Genomic DNA, 20,331 nt, shown 5'->3' on the forward strand with positions numbered 1-20,331 from the left:
GTACGAACAGCTAGCAGAGCCGGTGGAGGTGGGGGATCAAGAGAAGGTGGCTGCCCGGAAGATCGATTCAGCGATACGACAAGCCCGACGCCTTAAAGTGAAGGCAAAGGATGGGGCGGCCGCCAAAAAGAAGGGCGGGGACGGGGACGAGGTGTCGGGGTCGAGCGGGCTGCCGCCGCCACCGTCCATGCACACACCGCCCCTGTCCAGAGCAATACCAGCCGCCCTATTTCTACATCACCAAGTAGCTCAGCCGACAGCAACAGTCCCCGACCTCCGCCGCTGGGTACGTATCATATTGCGTTGACGTCAACACGACGCCGCTCCATTTCCTTGACTCTGCATTGCTCGGGTTGTCCAGTCGCGGGCGTCGTGCATGGATCAGTTCGGTGCCCTCTCTCTGTTCGCGGGTATGTCTCAACTAGGCAAAACAGTGTATGACGACGCGGAAAGGGAGTTGATGGAGATGATCCACGACGGAGGCAGAGGCTGCTTCGAGGACAGACAAGTGGATAATTCGGAACCGGAGGTGCACGCCCAGCAGCTGGGCACGTACACCCAGCAACCAGACTCGTACACTGGGCAGTCGGGGTAGAACACGTACGGAGACGATGACTTGGAGGATTGGACGACGATCCAAAGAAGAGGGTTAGAGGAGAAAGTTTCAACATGCAGGAGGACAAATTGTTGTGCGATGTGTGGTTGGCCATTAGCATTGATTCGATCCATGCACGGGGCAAAATGGCGCAACATTTTGTCCAATATTCATTCTTGGTTCCATGAGCAAAAGAATTTCAAGCCCTATCGCAGCGAGATCATCCACGATCATGGGACAAAGTTGCTCAATCATCGATGAAGAAGCGAGAAGGGTGAAGGTGCAACTAATCCCCGGTGGTTTTGGTAATTCATAACAACGTATACATCATTGAACTAATGATATATTTAAAGAATATTTCAGGAAAGTTCAATCTAGGTATGGCAATGGGATGTGAATGTGGACCCGTCAAATGCAAAGGACAAAGCATTGGCAAAAGCTCCAATTCTATATTTTTTGGTTAAGGGATCCAAGATCACGTTGAGTCCATAGGAAAGCCAATACCATTAAGAGGGGATGAGATATCGATCATGAATCATTTACTCAAGTGCTTAGAGATATTGCTTCAACACCCTCATATTCCTATCTATCCAAAACCGTAAAGTCAATCTTGGTCCCACCGATACACATCTACCCGGACCCACCAAGATACACTTGATAGAGTCACTACCTAAACCCTAGCAACTCGGTCTCATGAAGATGGCATTCGGTCCCACCGAAGAGTGCTTGCCAACCTTCTATAACCTATTAATTTTTGGAATTTTCGAGCGGTTTCGATCGGTGACACCGAAGTGTGGAAAGGGCTTAGGTCATCAGCCATCGGTCTCTCCGAGCTGTTTCATCCAGTCTCATCAAAAAGCCTAAAGTTCTTACATTTTGCACTAGTAGGTCTCACTGAGTGGTTTCACCCGGTCCCACCGAGTTGTGCATAAAAGTGTGTAACGGTTAGATTTTTTTGTGATGGCTATATATACCCCACCCATTCCACCAACTCTGAGAGAGAGAGAGAGCGATCATGATGAAACTACCACTTCCCATATCCATTTCTTGAGAGAGAGCCACCTATACTTGTGTTGAAATCAAGGGGGTTCCACTCCAACCTTTGATCTTGATTTCTAACCCCCTCAAGTTGCTTTCCACTCCAATCCTTCTCTTAATACCATGCCAAATCCACGAGAGAGTAATTGAGTGTTGAAGAGGCTATCTTTTAAAGCACAAGATAAAGGAGTTTATCATCAACAACAACATCTATTACCTTTTGGAGAGTGCCGTCTCCTAGATTGGTTAGGTGTCATTTGGGAGCCTCCAAATCTTGTGGAGTTGAACCAAGGAGTTTGTACGGGCAAGGAGATCGCCTACTTCATGAAGATCTACCCTGAGTGAGGCTGGTCCTTCGTGGGCGGAAGCTGTGATGGCATAAACGAGGTTGCTTCTTTGTGGACCCTTCATGGATGGAGCCCGCTGTGGACTCGCGCAGTTGTTACTCTCTATGGGTTGAAGTCTCCATCAACGTAGATATACAATAGCACCATCTATCAGAACCACACAAAAAATTATTGTGTCTTCATTGCGTTTGATTTTCTCGGACCACACCTTTATGCTCATATGCAAAGTTTTTACTTTCCGCTGCCTACTATCTAGACTTGCATGTGTAGGGTGTGGCTTGCCTTGTGAGAATTGCAAAAACTTGCCAGGAACTAAAAATTGGGAAAAGACTAGGTTTTTATTTGTTCAAGTAGTCTAATTACCACCCCCTCTAGACCTACTTGTGATCCTACAAAGGGGCGGTGGCCAAGATGACAGAGAGGTTCAAGGGCATTTTGGCAAAGAAGGAGTCATGTGTCAAGCGTTTCGACGTGAAGGAGAAAAAGAAGGGGAATAGGTTTAACATCTTGATGGGACGACAGAGAAGAAGATCAACCTCGAAGAGGAGAAGACCAAGCTCGTATAGGTTGAGCTCATGGCTGCTTTGGAGGATACCAAAATGTTGACCATGAGAATGGATGAGTTGCATCCCGATGCGGCGTTGATCGTACGTATCATCTATGGTAAGATGTTGAATCGCTTGGCGACCAAGATGGAGGCGGCCAAGAACAAGGAGGATGGTGAGGAGGAGGCGGTGCCAGAGTGAGCGAGGAGGCTCCGACAGCCGGTCTGAGAGGGCAGAAATGATGTTTTTTGCACGGACCATCGACATTTAAACACTATAAGCTTCCGTCTGTCTTTGGTTGTGATTGGGCACTACGAACACCTCAATTTAATTTGCTCATATTGCTATGCATTTGTAATGAAATTAGACAGACCAGGGGGAATGCTTAGGGGATGCGATTGGATAGCCGACTCTCATATCAGTGTGCGTGAACTAGTCCGCAGGCAAATAGTGTATCAGTTTCAGGGAATGGCGTTGGAGATGCCCGTCATTTTCCTTTCCTATCAATTGGTAGATAGGGAAACCCCCTCCCACCTCCAGGCCTCGTCCGTGAGCCCATGGACTTGCCTCCCCTCTGCCTACCGCTCCACAGATGGTGGCAGGGTAGAGAATCCTAGTGCCTCCAATCCGGTTATTAGTTAAGGTTAGGGTTATTTAGTCCTTGCAGGTCCGGTGCTCGGGAGGATAGCGACACTTCTTCCTCGAGTTGTCTTCCAGGCTCCGATTCTCCTTTAGTTGTCTATCTAGATGTAATTGAGAGAGCTCCAGTGTAGATTCATGGCGTCTCCTTGGGGCACCGAGGTTAGGATTTCTCGTTGTGTGGCTTAGGTGCTTCAGATCAATTCAAGGGTTCAACAACCACGACTACGACTCTAGCACAATGATCCTTAGGAGTACATGCATGAGGACTTCTCGGCTGTCATCGATAAGGTCAACCCGACTCCCGTAGGGGAGCAGCGATGATGACACATATATGGCTTGTCTGGCGGTGGTAGTGGTCGCTCGATGGTCTCAAAATCTCGATGTAACTTTTATTATTTTTGAGGTGCTTTGTACTTATGATGAACTCTTATAATAGACTGGGGTATTTCAAAAAATATTACCCTTATTCAACAGCTGTGTAACCATACCACTGATGACCAACAAATATAGGGGGTCAATCGTAGTCCTTTGATAAGTAAGAGTGCCAAACCCATCGAGGAGCAGAATGAATGACAAGCAATTTTCATCAAGGTTTCACTACAAGTGTTGTAAGATAGTTTGATAGCAAGATGGTAACAAAGTAACAATTAACAAAAGTAGCAAAGTGTAGCAAGTGGCCCAATCCTTAATTGTTCTAAGGATAAGATGGGGGTGTTTCTTTTATTGACTAAAACGCTCTTGAGAACACATGGGAATATCGCAAAATTACTTTCACCATGATTCATTGAATTAACGTTCATTGCCTTGATAAGTATTATGTGGGTGGACCGGAGGTAAGGTATTATTCTATCTGGAACAAATACCTAGTTATGATTATACTTTCCATGCGAGCATTCACAACTACAAGAGAAGTAATTAAGATAAAACTAATCATAGCATTAAACAATTGGATCCAAACAACCCCTTACGAAATAATTCACAAACTAGGGTTTTATCACTCTCGCAACCCTTCATCTACAAAGTAGTTCCACAATGCCTGCCCCTAGGCCCAAAGATGGTGAAGTGTTATGTAGTTGGTGTTCATACAACACCACTAGAGAAGAACAACACAACATAATGTTAAAACATTGAACGGGAACCAACTTCACATGATTACTAGCAACAAGACTCCTCCTGTGTCCTCAAGAACGAATGGAACTACTCACAACTCATCATATGGATCATGATCAATGGGTATAAATACATGATTAACAATCTGGACATAAAAACTTCCACCAATTAAACCAATAAGAATTAACTACAAGATGTAATCAACACTACGAGCACTCCCATGTACCAAATTGAGGTTTGATACAAAGATTGAACCCAAGAGAAGAACATATGGTTTGGAGATGAGATGGTGTTGGTGAAGATGATGATCCCCATGATGAAGGAAGTGTTGGTGATGACGAAGTTTTTGATTTCCCCCTCCCGGAGGTAAGTTTCCATGGCAGAATCGCTCAGCTGGAGAGCAAAAGTGCTACGTCCAAGTTTCACCTCGCAGACGATGACGAAAAGTCCCGATGATTTCCTGTGAGTTTCCTATGGCATTTCTGATTTTATAGCTAAAGGGCATCGAGAGACGAGCCACCACGTCCCCACGTGTCTAAGTGGCGCGCACAGGGGGTGGCTGCACCATGTTACTTGTGAGTTGTGTTGGGATTTTCCTCGAAGAGAAAGGGTGAAGCAATATAGTAGCGGATAGTATTTTCCTTAATAGAGAACCAAGGTTATCGAACCAATAGGGGATTCACACAGCAAAGGTCGATAGTACCTACACAAACAAACAAAATACTTACACCCAACGCGGACAAGAGGGTTGTCAATCCCCTTGTACTCATTAATTACAAGGATTAATTTTGATAGTGATAGATATATAATTGCAAGAAGGTAATTAAAATAAGTAAATTGCAACAATTTTTTAGGTTTTTAGTAAATATGGTGAATGGACCCGGGGACAGTAGTTTTCACTAGAGGTATCTCTCTCATGAACATAGGATACTGTGGGTAGGCAAATTACTGTTGGGCAATTGATAGAAAAGCGCATAGTTATGGTGTTATTCATGGCATCATCAGTACATAGGCATCACATCCATGACAAGAAGACCGGAACGATTCCGCATGTCCTACTATTACTCCACCCCTCGACCGCTATCTAGCATGCATCTTAAGGTATTAAGTTCATAACAAACAGGGTAATGCTTGAAGCATGATGACATAATTTAGACAAAATAAGACCAACCAATATGATTGAACCCTGTCGTTTTACCCTTAGTAGCAATAATTCAAATAAGTGCCTCACTACTCCTACTATCACACCGAGTGAGGACATCGCAAGTTTGAACCTACTACTATGCACCACTTCCACTTAAGATCTAATCATCAACTTGGAAAAAGAAAAATCATAGATCGAAAGTATTACATAGCTATAACAATCACACATAATAAAGTTCAGAATATAACTCAATTACTTTCAATGAACAATATGATCATAAATCCAAAATTCATCGGATCCCAACAAACACACCTCAAAAGAAGATTACATCGAATAGAACTTAGAAGAGAACACTGATTGCTTGTATCTGCGTTGGTATTTCCTCGAAGAGGAAGGGATGATGCAACACAATAACGGTAAGTATTTCCCTCGGTTATGAAACCAAGTTTATCAATCCAGTAGGAGAACCAAGCAACACTATGTAAACAACACCTGCACACAAACAACAAAAACTTGCAACCCAACGCATAAGGGGTTGTCAATCCCTCAACGGTATTGAGATACATTAAATTGTATGAGATTTGATAAATATATCTAACAAAAACACTAAATAAAATAAAGAAAGAAAAATTGCAGCAAGGTATTTTTGGTTTTAGTATGATAGGAAATAGACCCCGGGGCCGTAGTTTTCACTAGAGGCTTCTCTCAAGAAAATGACATACGGTGGGTAAACAAATTACTGTTGGGCAATTGATAGAAAAGAGAATAATCATGACGATATCCAAGGCAATGATCATGTATATAGGCATCACGTCCAAGATTAGTGGACCGAAACGGTTTTGCATCTACTACTATTACTCCACACATCGACCGCTATCCAGCATGCATCTAGTGTATTAAGTTCATGGAAAAACTGAGTAATTCAATAAGAACGATGAAATGATGTAGACAAGATAAACTCGCGTATGAACAAACCCCATCTTGTTACCCTTAATAGCAATGATACATGTGCGTCATGTATCTTTCTGTCACTAAGATTGAGCATCGCAAGATCGAACCCATCACCACGTATTCCTGTGGCAAGATAAATCAATCTAGTTGGCCAAACCAAACCAATAAATTAGAAAAGAAATATGAGGTTATGACAATCATGCATAAAAGAGTTCAGCAACGACTCAATTAATATTCATGGATCGAACTAATCATAAACCCACAATTCATCGGATCCCAACAAACACATCGCAAAAAAGAGTTACATCAAATAGATCTCCAAGAACATCGAGGAGAACATTGTATTGAAGATCAAAAAGAGAGAAGAAGCCATCTAGCTACTAACTACAGACCCGTAGGTCTGTGGTAAACTACTCACGAATCATCAGAGGGGCAACAAAGATGATGAAGAACCCCTCCGTCATTGTTGCCCCCTCCGGCAAAGTGCCGGAAAAGGCCTCTAGATTAGATCTCGTGGTTTTGGAACTTGCGGTGTTCGAAAAAGTGTTTCGTCGACTCTCCTAGGGTTTCTATGATTTTAGAGTATTTATAGAGGCAAAAGTAGGTCAAGGGGGTTCCCGTGGGCTCCAGTACCCACCAGGGCACGCCGGAGTCTCCTAGCGTGCCCTAGTGCCTAGTGGGCCCCATGGGCCTCCTCTCGTGCACTCCAGAAGCTTCCAGGGTCCTTTATCACCAGAAAAAATCTCCAAAAGTTTTGTGGCATTTGGACTTCATTTGGTGTTGATATTTTGTGAAGTAAAAAAACAAGCAAAAAACAACAACTCGCATTGGGCACTATGTCAATAGGTTAGTCCCAAAAAAGATATAAACTTGCTAGTAAATGTATATAAAACATCCAAGATTGATACTATAACAGCATGCGACAATAAAAAATTATAGATACGTTGGAGATGTATCAAACGTTGTATTGAAGATCAGAGAGAGAGAGAGAGAGAGAGAGAGAGAGAGAGAGAGAGAGAGAGAGATCTAGCTAATCGCTATGGACCCGTAGGTCATATAGGAACTACTGACACATCATTAGAAGGGCAGCAAGGTTGATGTAGAAGCCCTCCATGATCGATTCCCACTCCGGCAGAGTACTTGCAGAAGAACAGAGGCTTGCGGTGGCAGAAGAATTGTTTTGGGTCTCGCTCTAGGGGGTGCAATATTTGAGAGTTTATAGCGCTGGAATTAGGTTAGAGGGAGCCATGAGGGGCCCACAAGAAATTAGGGTGCGCCTATCCCCTGCGCGTGCCTATAGTCTTGGCGTCTCCTCGTCTGGCTTCTGGTCCTCCCCCGAAGCTTCTAGGGTTCCTCGTGGTCCAGAAAAATCATCAAAAAGTTTCATAGCATTTGGACTCCGTTTGGTAGGGATTTTCTGTAAAACCAAAGACAAGCAGAAAACAACAACTGACACTTGCACTAGGTTAATAGATTCGTTCCCAAAAATGATATAAAATTGCATACAAAGTAGATTGATAATATAATAGCATGAAACAATAAAAAAATTATAGATATGTTGGAGACGCATCAGCGTGCCAGAGCTTAATTCATGCTCTTCCTTGAGTAAGCAAATGATAAAAACATAATTTTTGATATTGAATGCTGCCTAGCATGTCTTATCATATAATCTCTTACAGTCTGAATATTGAGAAATGATGAAGTAACTGATATAAATATAATCATATCCATGAATACTAGAAAATAATCAAGACTTTTCAAAATATACGATGTTTAACGAATGTTATGCCTACTCATTGAGTTATGTAAGCATGGCATGACTTCGTCTTCCTAACATAAGTACAAATCATGAGCACCCCGGTGCCAAATCAAGCAATTTTATCGTTCCTTTTCTTGCTTCAGCATTTTCTACTTCACTTAGTAAATGAGTGTGAAACATGGACTTAGCACTACGGGTGGAATAGAATATGTTGGTAGAGGTGTATAAGGGAAGAGAAAAGTTGAGAAAGTCTTGCATCAACTCGGCGGATCATTAGGCAATGGAGAGGCCTTTCAACCGATATCAATGCAAGGACTAGGTATTGACATGCAACAGATGCGCTAGAGCCATAAGTGTATGAAAGCTCGCTACTAAAACTAAGTGGGTGTACATCCAACATGCTTGCTCATGAAGACCTCGGGCATTTGAGGAATCCCGTCATCAGAATATACAAGCCAGGTTCTATAATGTAAAAATTCCCACTAGTATATGAAAGTGAAAAATCATGGAGACTCCCTATATGAAGAACATGGTGCTACTTTGAAGCAAAAGTGTGGTAAAAGGATAGTAGCATTACCCCTTCTCTATTTTTTTCTTTTATCTTAAAAAAATATCATGAACCTCATCCCCACTTTTTCGAGGACTCGTCAATCTCCATCATTATTTACCTCACTGGGATAATGCTTTAATAATGATGATCATCACACTTTTATTTACTTACAACTCGGTAAACTGAAATAATATGACTCTATATGAATGCCTTTGGCAGTGTACCGGGATGTGCAATGATCTAGCATAACATATATTACAATGATGAATGGTGGCTTTGCCACAAATATCATGTCAACTCTATATGATCATGCAAAGCAAAATGGCGATGAACACACAAGTCATGTGCCTAGTAACGGTGAAAGTTGCATGGCAATATATCTCAGAATGGCTTTGGAACTTTCATGATAGGCAGGTATGCTGGATGTGTTTAGTAAGGATATAATGAGGCTTATGTGTGATAGACCATGTCATATCACGGGACTTTGATGCACCGACGAAGTTTGCACCAACTCTCGAGGTGGGAAAGGGAAATGCATGGTACCGAAGAGGCTAGCAATATATGGGTAGGCGGGAGTGCCGTATTACTCCATGAACTCACATTAAACATAAATAACTCATATACTTATTGTGAAAGTTTTATTATCCCTCGAAGCAAAGTACTACTCACATGCCCCTAGGGAGGCAGTTGGTAGGAGTTAACCATCGCGCGCCCCCGATTCATACAACACAAAGGATTTTGAAAAGGAATAAAAATGCTCTAACATCCTCGTCATGCCATGACAGACACTTAAATGAGTAATACATAACAAGCTTTAATATCGTTATCTTTACTAACCAATGATTGCGAACTAATACTCTTTCATATTACTACATCAATATAAATAAATCACATGCTTCATTTCAGTGATCTCACATGAACGTTTTTATTATACCACTCTTATATACCTATCATATTTGGACTTGTCTTATAACTCATGCAAATTACCACTTCCTATTTAGGCTCTCAAAAAGATATAAGTGAAGCATGAGAGCGCAAATGATTTCTATAAAATATAACCACCATCGTGCTCTAAAGATATAAGTGAAGCATATGAAAAACTGCATAACTCAAAAGATATAAGTGAAGCACATAGAGTATTCTAACAATTTATGATGAATGTGTGTGTCTTTCAAAAGGTGTGTCCAACAAACAATGATTGTGGTAAATTGATTCATAAACTCAACAAAACTTCTCATGAGTATATAAATTGATTCATAATTGTTCTCATGATCATGGTCAACAAAAACTCAAAAATCAACAATCCACTTTAGGTACTGTTATAAATTGATTCATAAGTGTTCTTGCATAATATATACTGTATTCTAACTTCTCATGACTTACCTCCCCCCCCCGATATAATCCATAGCATCATCAAAATAAGCACACTATGCAATAAAACATAATATTTTTAAAATAGAACAATCTGTAATGACGGAATTTTTATCTATATTTCCGTAAATCCAAAAAATTGAAAATTTTGTATCAGTTGATCAAGTTCCATTAAACATCAACAATTCACGCATTGGATGCTAAATTTCTATTTCTACACAATACAAGTTTTCAACAATCATCCAAATCATCCTAAAGGCATTTGAAAGTGCCAGTTATCGACTAGAGGGGGGGGGGTTGAATAGGCAATTTTTATCAAATTCTTCAAAACATGGAAGTTTCGAAGACAAACAATAGAAATGACCTAATTGATATGCAGCGGAAGATAAACTACAACAAGCAAACCATAGTCAAGTATGCAATAATGTGAAAGTACAAAGACTAATAGCAGCTTGGTAGTAAGGATCAGAATGGAAGATAGTATGAAGCCAACCAACGATAGTAGTCAAGCAATGAAGTCAAACAGGTACGACAAATAGGCAATGACTTCACGAAGACAAACTCAAAGTAAAGGGAGGGAGAGGATGGAACCAGTCACTTGTTGAAGACACAGGATTTGTTGGACCAGTTCCAGTTGCTGTGACAACTGTACATCTGGTTAGGGAGGCTGATATTTAACTCAAAAGACCGCGTCTTCACCTTATTCCCCTTGAGCTAAGGACACACAGTCCTCGCCCAATCACTCTGGTAAGTCTTTAAGGTAGACTTCCGAACCTTCACAGACTTCGTTCACCGGCGATCCACAATGACTCTTGGATGCTCAGAACGCGACGCCTAACCGGCTGGAGGATACACAATCCTCAAGTGTAATAAGTCTTCAGGTCACTCAGACAGAAAGACTTCAGTGATGCCTAACACTCTTTGGCTCTGGGTGTTTGGGCTTTATCCTCGCAAGGATTTCTCTCTCTCAAAGGCTTCGAGGTGAGTTGCTCTCAAACGACAAAAGCCATGAACTAACTCTGAGCAGCCACCAATTTATGGTGTAGGGGGTGGGCTATTTATAGCCACAAGGCAACCTGACCTGATATGTCCGAAATGACCCTGGGTCACTAAGGAACTGACACGTGTTCCAACGGTCAGATTTCAAACACACACGGCAACTTTACTTGGGCTACAAGCAAAGCTGACTCATCCAGCTCTGGATAAGATTTGCTCTCATTGTCTTTGCTCGAAGACATAGGATTTGGGTTGAGCATCACTTCAGTCATTCTGACTTTGTTCACTTGGACCCCACTTAACAGTACGGTGGTTCCTATGACTCAACAAAGAAGAAAAGGAAACAACGAAACAACACAGTCTTCGCGCTCCATAGTCTTCACTCAATGTCTTCTCATGTCATAGTCTTCAATATGAATATCTTCACATACCACCATTGTCGTCAATGTCTTCATACATTTTTAGGGGTCATCTCCGGTAGGTAAACCGAATCAGTGAGGGACACTACCTGCGTTATCCTACAATTCCCACAAATGCATTAGTCCCTCAAGCAACTTTGTCGTCAATACTCCAAAACCAACTAGGGGTGGCACTAGATGCACTTACATCATTACTTGGCACAAATGCCAATTAAAAGATAAAAACATAATCATTACAATAGCATAATTATGTAGACTCAATAAAATAAAATGGAAGCAAAAGATAACTATTGGGTTTCCTCAAACAAGCGCTATTGTTTAATGCCCATAGCTAGGCATAATGCATTGTTTCAAGTGTTGTCATCTCTATTAATAATTCCTTTCTTAATGGGTTCAGAGATGTCATCGGCCTTACAATTCCCCGTTTTGATCTCTTTACACTCACTAATTAATTGTATTAAGTGATCCACTTTTGTATGATAGTTATCAAATCTTTGTTCTAAAACTTCATACCTTCTATTTTGAGTGACAATATGGCTATTAAATTTATTGGCAATGTTATATAGCCCTTTAAAACTTGACTCCATGGTATTAGTTTCCTTGAGCATTTCAGGTTGACGATAACTTACTAGGATAGTACGTTCAATAGTTTCTAACTTGGGTTGTCCTAGTAAGTCTCTCATCCTCTCATAAGTCAAAAGCATTGTTTCCAAGGAAATCCCTTTCAAATATTAAATCCAAGATATGTCTATGGCGGAGAGATAATCCAACACAAAATATTTTGAGTAATAATTTGACACATGGCAGCTGGGCTTGGCTCTAACATGCATCTCTAGAAGTTTATTGCATGCTTATTTTAAGGACACATCACTTAGTTGTTTAAAATTGAAGATCTCGTAACCTTCCCGAAGGTACGAGGGAAAGGGAAATTCAGAGTGAGAACTAGCCATAGCAACAAACAAATAAATCACTCAACATAACTTTTTTTGTATTTCTTATGTTTTTAATAAGAGTAATGAAGGAAAATAAGGGAAAACAAAAATTAGAACAAGTAAATGATAATGTTTATGTAGGGACCTTGCTTTGTTTGATGATGTCTCCCCACCAATGGCGCCAGAAATTCTTTCTGCTACTTGTGAGATGCATTGGGATTTTCCCCGAAAAGGAAGGGTGAAGCAATATAGTAGCATATCGTCTTTCCCTTAGTAGAAAACCAAGGTTATCGAACCAATATGAGATTCAAACAGACAAAGGTCAACAGTACTGATACGTCTCCAATGTATTTATATTTTTTGATTGTTCCATGCTATTATATTATCTGTTTTGGATGTTTCATATGCATTAATATGCTATTTTATATTATTTTTGGGACTAATCTATTAACCGAGAGCCCGGTGCCACTTTTTGTTTTTTTGCCTATTTTAGAGTTTCGCGGAAAAGGAATACCAAACGGAGTCCAAACGGAATGAAACTTTCGCGATGATCTTTATTGGACCAGAAGAAAACCATAAGACTTGCAGATGAAGTCGGAGATGCAACGAGGCAGCCACGAGGGTGGAGGGTGCGCCCCCTACCTCGTGGGCCCCTCGTGGGTCTCCTGGCCTAGTTCCTTTGCCTATATATACTATTATACCCTGAAAACTTCCGGGAGAGCCACGAAACCACTTTTCCACTGCTGCAACCTTCTGTACCCGTGAGATCCCATCTAGGGACCTTTTCCGGCGTCCTGCTGGAGGGGGATTCGATCACGGAGGGCTTCTACATCATCACCATTGCCTCTCCGATGAAGCGTGAGTAGTTTACCATAGACCTATGGGTCCATAGCTAGTAGCTAGATGGCTTCTTCTCTCTCTTTGATTCTCAATACCATGTTCTCCTCGATGCTCTTGTCGGATTGTGGGATCCGCAAACCCTTGAGAGGTTCGAACTCTAGGGTGCGTGCGAAGATCTCAACCTACCCAGCCTGCCTACTCGCGATCCTACCAAGCTTAGCGCGTCGAGCTCAAAGAAACAAAGAGACACAACAGTTTTATCCTGGTTCGGGCCACCATTGTGGTGTAATACCCTACTCCAGTGTTTTGGTGGATTGCATCGAAGGGCTGATGATGAACTAGTACACTGGATGAACAAGCCTCAGGAGGTGAGGCATTCTTGAGCTGGTGTGGCGTATGCTAGTTCTACTTGTTCTTCTCCCTCCCCTTCTATGGTGGTGGCTAGTCCTATTTATAGTGGCCTTGGTCCTCTTCCAAAATATGAGCGGGAAGGGATCCCACAACGGCCGGATTTGAAAGGTGATAGTAGTACAGTCTATCCTGACAAAAGTAGTCTTCGCCTGCGAAAATCCTCTGGTCGTGACGCTATGGTGGGCTCGTCGATGACCTCCGCCCTGCCGTCCTGGCGGTCTTGGTCTCGTTGCACCAGAATGGAAACCTTTGGCTGATTCCTCGGGACTCCGCGCCTGTGGCTTGCCTCTCTTGCACCAAAGAGGAAACCTGCGCTCTGCGCCCGCCTGGCGCCCTCCTGGCCTTGGTCGTCATGGCTCACGTCAGCTAAGCCTCGTGAGGCAATCTGCATAGAAATCTCCGCCCCTCAGGAGCCAGCCCGAGGAGGCCGTTTCCTTAGGGGGTCTTGGCGTTGCCTGCCTCGTGTGGCTTGGCCCCTCACGAGGGTCTTGTGTCATTGGTGTTGAAGCTGGGCCGTACCAGGCCGTCGATGGAGCCATGTGGTGGGCCGCAGGCAGGCAGGGCTAGATACCCCCGAATCCAGGACGCCGACAGTAGCCCCCGGGCCCAAGGCGCGCTCAGACTTGGTTTCCAGGCAAAGACAAAGGGCAAGTGTGGAGCGCCATGGGCCCTAATAGCATGCGGCCTTGAAGACACGTGGTGGTTGATGGGACATGGGCGTCTCCACTTCCCCATGCCGCCTTGATATCCGGCAGACCCAACAGCCACCCGTTGTTAGTGCAGCATGCCCTTCACAAATTACCGTGCTTGGCTCTTGTTTCCTCCTTCCCAATCTTGCTACCATGTCCATAGATCCGGCGCCGGCGCCTTGCCCTCTTTTAGTACTCGCCATGGCCTCAAAGCCGAGGAAGAAGAAGGGGAAGTCGCTCGCCCCGGCCTTGGAGCCAGCCGCCCAGCCCTTGAGCAGTCGATGGTGATCAATGAGGAGGGGCTGGACAAGGTTCGCCATGCGCTCGCCGCCGATTCCAATGAGGGAAGGGCAACGGCTGTTCGCCCTGCATCTTGGCGAACTAGAGAGATGAGCGCCACCGAGATCGCCATCTATCTCCATGCACTTCTTGCTGGGCTGATTCCTCCTTTCTCCCATTTCTTCAACGCTGTGATGTCGCATTACCAGATCCATCTGCTGCATCTGGACCCCTTCTCCGTCATCCTTCTCGCCGTCTTCGCCTTCCTCTGCGAGGCCATGGTAGGCATTACTCCCTCCATGGCCTTGTTTCGCCATTTCTTCTTGCTTCGGTTGGTCGATGCCCGCCAATGCTCTGGGTGCGTGAGCTTTGAAGCCATGGCCGCGACCGCTGGTTCGGGGATTGACTTCGAGCTCTCGCCTGCTGCGAAGGGATTCCGAAAGCAGTGGCTTCTTATGGATTCCCACGTGTTCAGCCCCCTGCTCTTGACTCCTGGGGCGTCGGCCTCGCCTAGCTTCGGCTAGTGCCATTAGAGGCTCTCCGATCGGCGTCTTGCTTTCGTTTGGAAGAGACTGGCGAGGCTTCAAGAACTGGAGGTGACGGCGCCAATGGTGGTGAAGGAATTCATGAAGCAGCGCATTGCTCCCCTTTAGCGCCGTTCTTGCCTGATGTGGGACTTCACAGGCGTCGGAGATCCGATGAGGCTGCAGAGGCCGTCGCTTGCTACTGACACCCTGGGCATGGTGCTCAAGCTTCTGACCGGCGAGTCTGAGCCTGCTGACCTTCCGGGGGGTGGCTGCCTTCTCTATCTGTGCTCGAACAAGGCGGCCTTTGCTGGGCGGATGCCTCTGTTCGACGAGTGGGGGTTGCTTCCCGAGGGCATTGAGGGGCCCCGCGAGAACCCCGTCTTCGTGGCTCCTCTCTTGATCGACCCTGCCACGTGCGCCTCGAGTGTGGAGGCAGGCGGCACGCGCCTCCATCAATTATCGAGAGCTCCTCCGGAGGCCCGGCCCCGCTAGAGGCTCAGGAGACCGAGGCCTCTGGGGCCCTGGAAGGAGCTGTCGCAGAACTGATGCGACCCTAAGCTCTAGAGGCAGGGGCTTCTGTCGCCCAGGATGGTGGCTCCAGAGTGGCTGCTGACGGCGGGGAGCCCACCAACGGCCCCAGAGCCGTGAGCCAGAAGGTCTCGCAGGGTGCCCCTGCCCTTGGGACCCCCGCTCCAGATGCCCTGCTGAGCGCTCCCCCTCCCGAGGATCGCCCGTTGGGGTCTGGTCAGCCCCGCCTATGCCTCAAGTCGCTCCTGATGAGGAAGAGGTCCCCGTTCCACAATGATGGCACCCGTCGGCCGCTGAAGCCGAGGAGATACGTGGGTCCCCATTCTGCAATGATGGCACCCGTCGGTCGTTGAAGCCGAGGAGATACGTGAGCCAGAAGGTCTCGCAGGGTGCCCCTGCCCTTGGGACCCCCGCTCCAGATGCCCCGCCGAGCGCTCCCCCTCCTGAGGATCGCCCGTTGGGGTCTGGTCAGCCCCGCCTATGCCTCAAGTCGCTGAGGAAGAGGTCCCTGTTCCGCAATGATGGCACCCGTCGGCCGCTGAAGCCGAGGAGATACGTGGGTGCTCATGAGTAAGTACCTTCGCTCTTGACCTTCTCGTGCGTCGCGTTTTCTCATGGCTGGAGTTTTGCAGGGCCCCCACGAAGGCGAAATCTCGGGAGGCAGGTATCCCCAAGGACTCCAGCTTGACGCCTGCGTGCTGCCCCCAGTGCCCCGATCCTGTGCAGGGCGTGGGACCAACTGCCGTTGACGCGACATCGCGAGGGTGCCCCGGAACCGAGCCCCATGCTCCCTCTCCCTGAGACCCTGCCTGCGAGACCGGGGCTGCACCAGTGATCCTTCCTCTTGTCACTGCTGGCAGGGGCGAGCACCCAGCACCTCCCGAGCGAAGGTCTTGGCGATGGGCTCGCGCTCGCTCGTGGGCGCAGCACCGTGCGCTTCAGGCTCTTCGGTGAAGCAATGCACGCGATGGTTCATCTTGGCAGGGAGCTCACCAACGTTGATACCAGGCTTGAGGCAGAGAACTGTCGCCTGGAGAATGAGTGGCAGCGGCTAAAGGTTTCCATCAACCTTAGGAAGCTTCAGCATGACAAGGCTGAGGCACGTGCGGTTGCCTCGCTTGCGGCTACTCGCGAAGCTTGCGCCTGCACCATGGAGGAGGCCGAGGCGGCCAACCACCGCCGTGAGGCGGCCGAGGTGCGGGAGCGAGATCTTCTGTCTTCAAATGCGGCTCTGCAATGCGAAGTCGAGGAGCATCGCGCCCTGCTGGCTTCCTCACCAGGCGAGGTGGCCCTTGCCGAGGCGGAGCTCTAGAGGTGCCATGAAGATTTGACGCTGGAGAGCGTGGAACATAGCTTGCCGTTGGAGAGGCTGGAGGTGAGGGAGAGACAAGCCGCCATGGTTGAGGATGCCGTTGCCGCCCGAGAAGTTCAGGTCCATCTTGTCGGATGTTGGGTTCCGACAGACCCTTAAGGTTCGAACTCTGGGGTGCACGTGAAGATCTTCCCCCTACCAATCCATGTCCAGTCGCCTCGCAAGAATCTAAGCTAGATGATGAACAACACGAGAGACACAAGATTTATATTGGTTCAGGACACCGTTGTGGTGTAATACCCTACTCCAGTGTGTGGTGTGGTGGATTGCCTCAGGGGCTGATGATGAACAGTACAAGGGGAAGAACAACCTCGCGAGAGGTGTTCTTGGGCTGGTGCGATGAACCACTTGGGAGAGTTCCATCGCCTCTCGATCTGATGGGGACTCTATGAGATGATATCCCCTCTACTGTGGTGGCTAGCTCTATATGTAGAGGCCCTGGTCCTCTTCCCAAATATTGAGCGGGAAGGGCGCCAACAACGGCCATTTTGAAGGGGAACATCTAGTACAAGCTATCCTGACTAAAGTTGGTCTTTGGCTGCCAAAAGCACTGGTGATGACACCGTCTTGGGCTCCACGGTGACCTCCATCCCACTGCTCTGCTGGTCCTGGTCTCGTTGCACCAAAATGGTAACCTTTGCCTGATGCCTCGGTACTCCACGCCTGTGCTTGCCCCCTTTGCACCAAAGAGGAAACAAGGGCACTACACAGGCCGGCGCCCGCCTCGCGCCCGCCTGGTCTCAATCGTCCCGGCTTGCGTCACGAGCACCTCGCGAGGCACCCTTGCCTTGATCTCTCCGCCTCCTCGCGAGCCTGCCTGACGAGGACGCTCTTGAGGAAGCCTTGCATTGTCTGCCCCGCGAGGCTTGGCCCCTCGCGAGGGTCTTGAGTTTGAGCTGATGAAGATGGGCCGTACTTGGCCACCACTTGAGCCACGCCGCAGGCCGTAGGCAGGAAAGTCTGGGGACCCCCGTTCCCAGAACACCGACAGTAGCCCCCGGGCCCAAGGCACGCTCGGACTTGGCTTAGTAGAGAAGCAAAGGGGCAAGTGCGGAGCGCCGCGGGCCCCAACAGCCTGCGACCTTGGGCGCCACGTGGCGGTTGATTGGACGTGAGCGTCTCCGCTTCCTCACGCTGCCTCGGCAACTGCCCGACTGACAAAAGGCTGGCCCGGGGTTAGGCTTACTTTCATTACTCTCATCTGCCTTGCACCAGATCCCCTTTCTTGCTCTCCGCCCTCCTGCTTTAGAAATCTCCAGATCCGCCTCAGCCTTTCATCTCCGGTGAGCGATGGCGCCCTGCAAGGCCGCAGCCAAGGCTCCACCGGCCTGGTACTCGTCGGCTCTGGATCCTCCAAACATGACAGAGAAGAATCTCGCCCTCACACGCCAGATGGCGACAGCGCAGGGCAACGAGATGGGGGCGACTGTGCTCCGGCCCGGTGCCTCCCTTCTCTGAGTTCTTCTTTGCTGTCCTCCGCCAATCTTAGATGCATGCTCTGCATCTCCACCCCAACTCCGTTCTCCTCCTGGTGATCTTCGCCTACTACTGTGAGGCACACGTTGGGGTGATGCCCTCCGTGGCCTTGCCACGCCACTTCTTCTCCCTCCGGCTTACTGGCGCCAATATCTCGGCGTGCGCAGGCTTTGTCGCGTACTCCAATGCTAACGTGATCTCGAAGGCCAAGAAGAGGCCCGACGGCTTCCGGAGCAAGTGGGTCATGGTGGACGCCAGATGCAACAACCCCCTGCTGGAGCTGCCCACAGAGCAGCCTGAGGCCGTCGATGCGTGGTCTCGCGCGAAGCTCGACGACAGGCGGGCGAAACTGGTGCTGGAGAAGATGAACGTTGACTTAAGGACGGGCACCTAAGGGCGGCGAAGCTGACCGGGGCCACGCTCTTGAGGGAGTTCCTGTTGCACCGGGTGGCCCCTCTTCAGGCACACTCGCACCCACAGTGGAGGCTCGAGGATGCGGACGTCGTCCTCCGCCTGAGCTCGGATGCTCTGGCTGACGAGGATCTGACCGTAGCCCTCCGCTTCCTGGTCGGGGAGGACATGGCAAGCCCGGAGGATGATCCGGTCCCCTTGTTCCTTCGTGATGACTGGGATGGGTGGTGGACACCATGCCCACCTTCGACGGGGTCGATTTGGTGCCGGCGGAGGCCCCTGAGGGCCAGGCGACGACGTCAACGGTGAACTTGTCCTCTGATGATTCCGGCGGGGGAGAGGAGGAAGATGAAGAGGAGGAGGAGGAGGAGCGTGACTCGGAGGCGACCGTCGAGGGGATGGGAGAGACTTCCCCCTGGCGCAGGTCCAGCGCCCTCCGCTCCATGCCGGATGATGACGAGGCCGGCGCCAGGTGAGGGGGGAGGACCCGCCCTTGATCCCGAAGAAGGACAGGTCTGGGCTGATCTCCCGAGGGTCTACCCCAGCCCTGGTGCCGCCCGAAGCTAGCTCTAGCCCTTCAGGTGCGCCTTCCTCTGCTGCTGGGCCTCCTGAGGCTGAGCCCCGCAAGAGGTTCTCGGGCTTCAAGCTTGGCTGGAGTCCGTGGGATCCCGCGACAGCCGACTAGTAAGTACTCGAACTCCGCTTTGCTCCTGTTTTTGCCGCCGGGGCCTGACATCCCTTATTTGGGTAGGCTGCCACCTACGGCGAAGAGGCTGAAGGGTGATGCGGCGACCCCACTTGAGGCCGGCTCACCTGCCGTGGCCGCGTCTTCACTTGCGGGAAAGGGAGGCAGCGGGGCTCGCACTTCCCCTGCTCGATCGTCCTCGCGAGGCCAGGGGGACACCCTGGCGGGGAGCCAGCCCCCGTGGCCCCGCTGACTCTGGAGGCGCCTATGCTTGATGCTGTCGCCGAAGTTGCCAAGGTTCAAGAGGTCCCTGCTTCCCAAGCTGTGATCACATTGCCGTCTTCTCCTCCTATTTTGACGGTTCCCGTCTCCTCTGCCTCCTCCGTTGCCTTAGACCGCGTTGCCGACGAGCTGAGTCGGCTGCGAGAGGACCTTCGGGGCGCCGACCACCGCCTGGTGGCCGGGCGCCTAGAGCTGGTCTCCGACTGGGTTCGCTTTGACGCCTCCGTCCGAGCGGCACTGATCTAGGCTGTGTCGGCTTCCGAGGAGGAGAAGCAAGTCACCTCCTAGGCCATAGCCGCTCGTGATGCAGCATTGAAGGATGCTTCAACTGCCAAGGGCCACTGCAAGACTTTGGAGGGCGAGCTGCAAGGGCTGCGTGACGAGCTCACCAAGGAGGTTCGTGACCGTCAGGCGAAGGAGGAGGAGATGAAG

The sequence above is a fragment of the Triticum aestivum genome, chromosome 2B, assembly GCF_018294505.1.
Source record: "Triticum aestivum cultivar Chinese Spring chromosome 2B, IWGSC CS RefSeq v2.1, whole genome shotgun sequence".
Taxonomy (NCBI): domain Eukaryota; kingdom Viridiplantae; phylum Streptophyta; class Magnoliopsida; order Poales; family Poaceae; genus Triticum; species Triticum aestivum.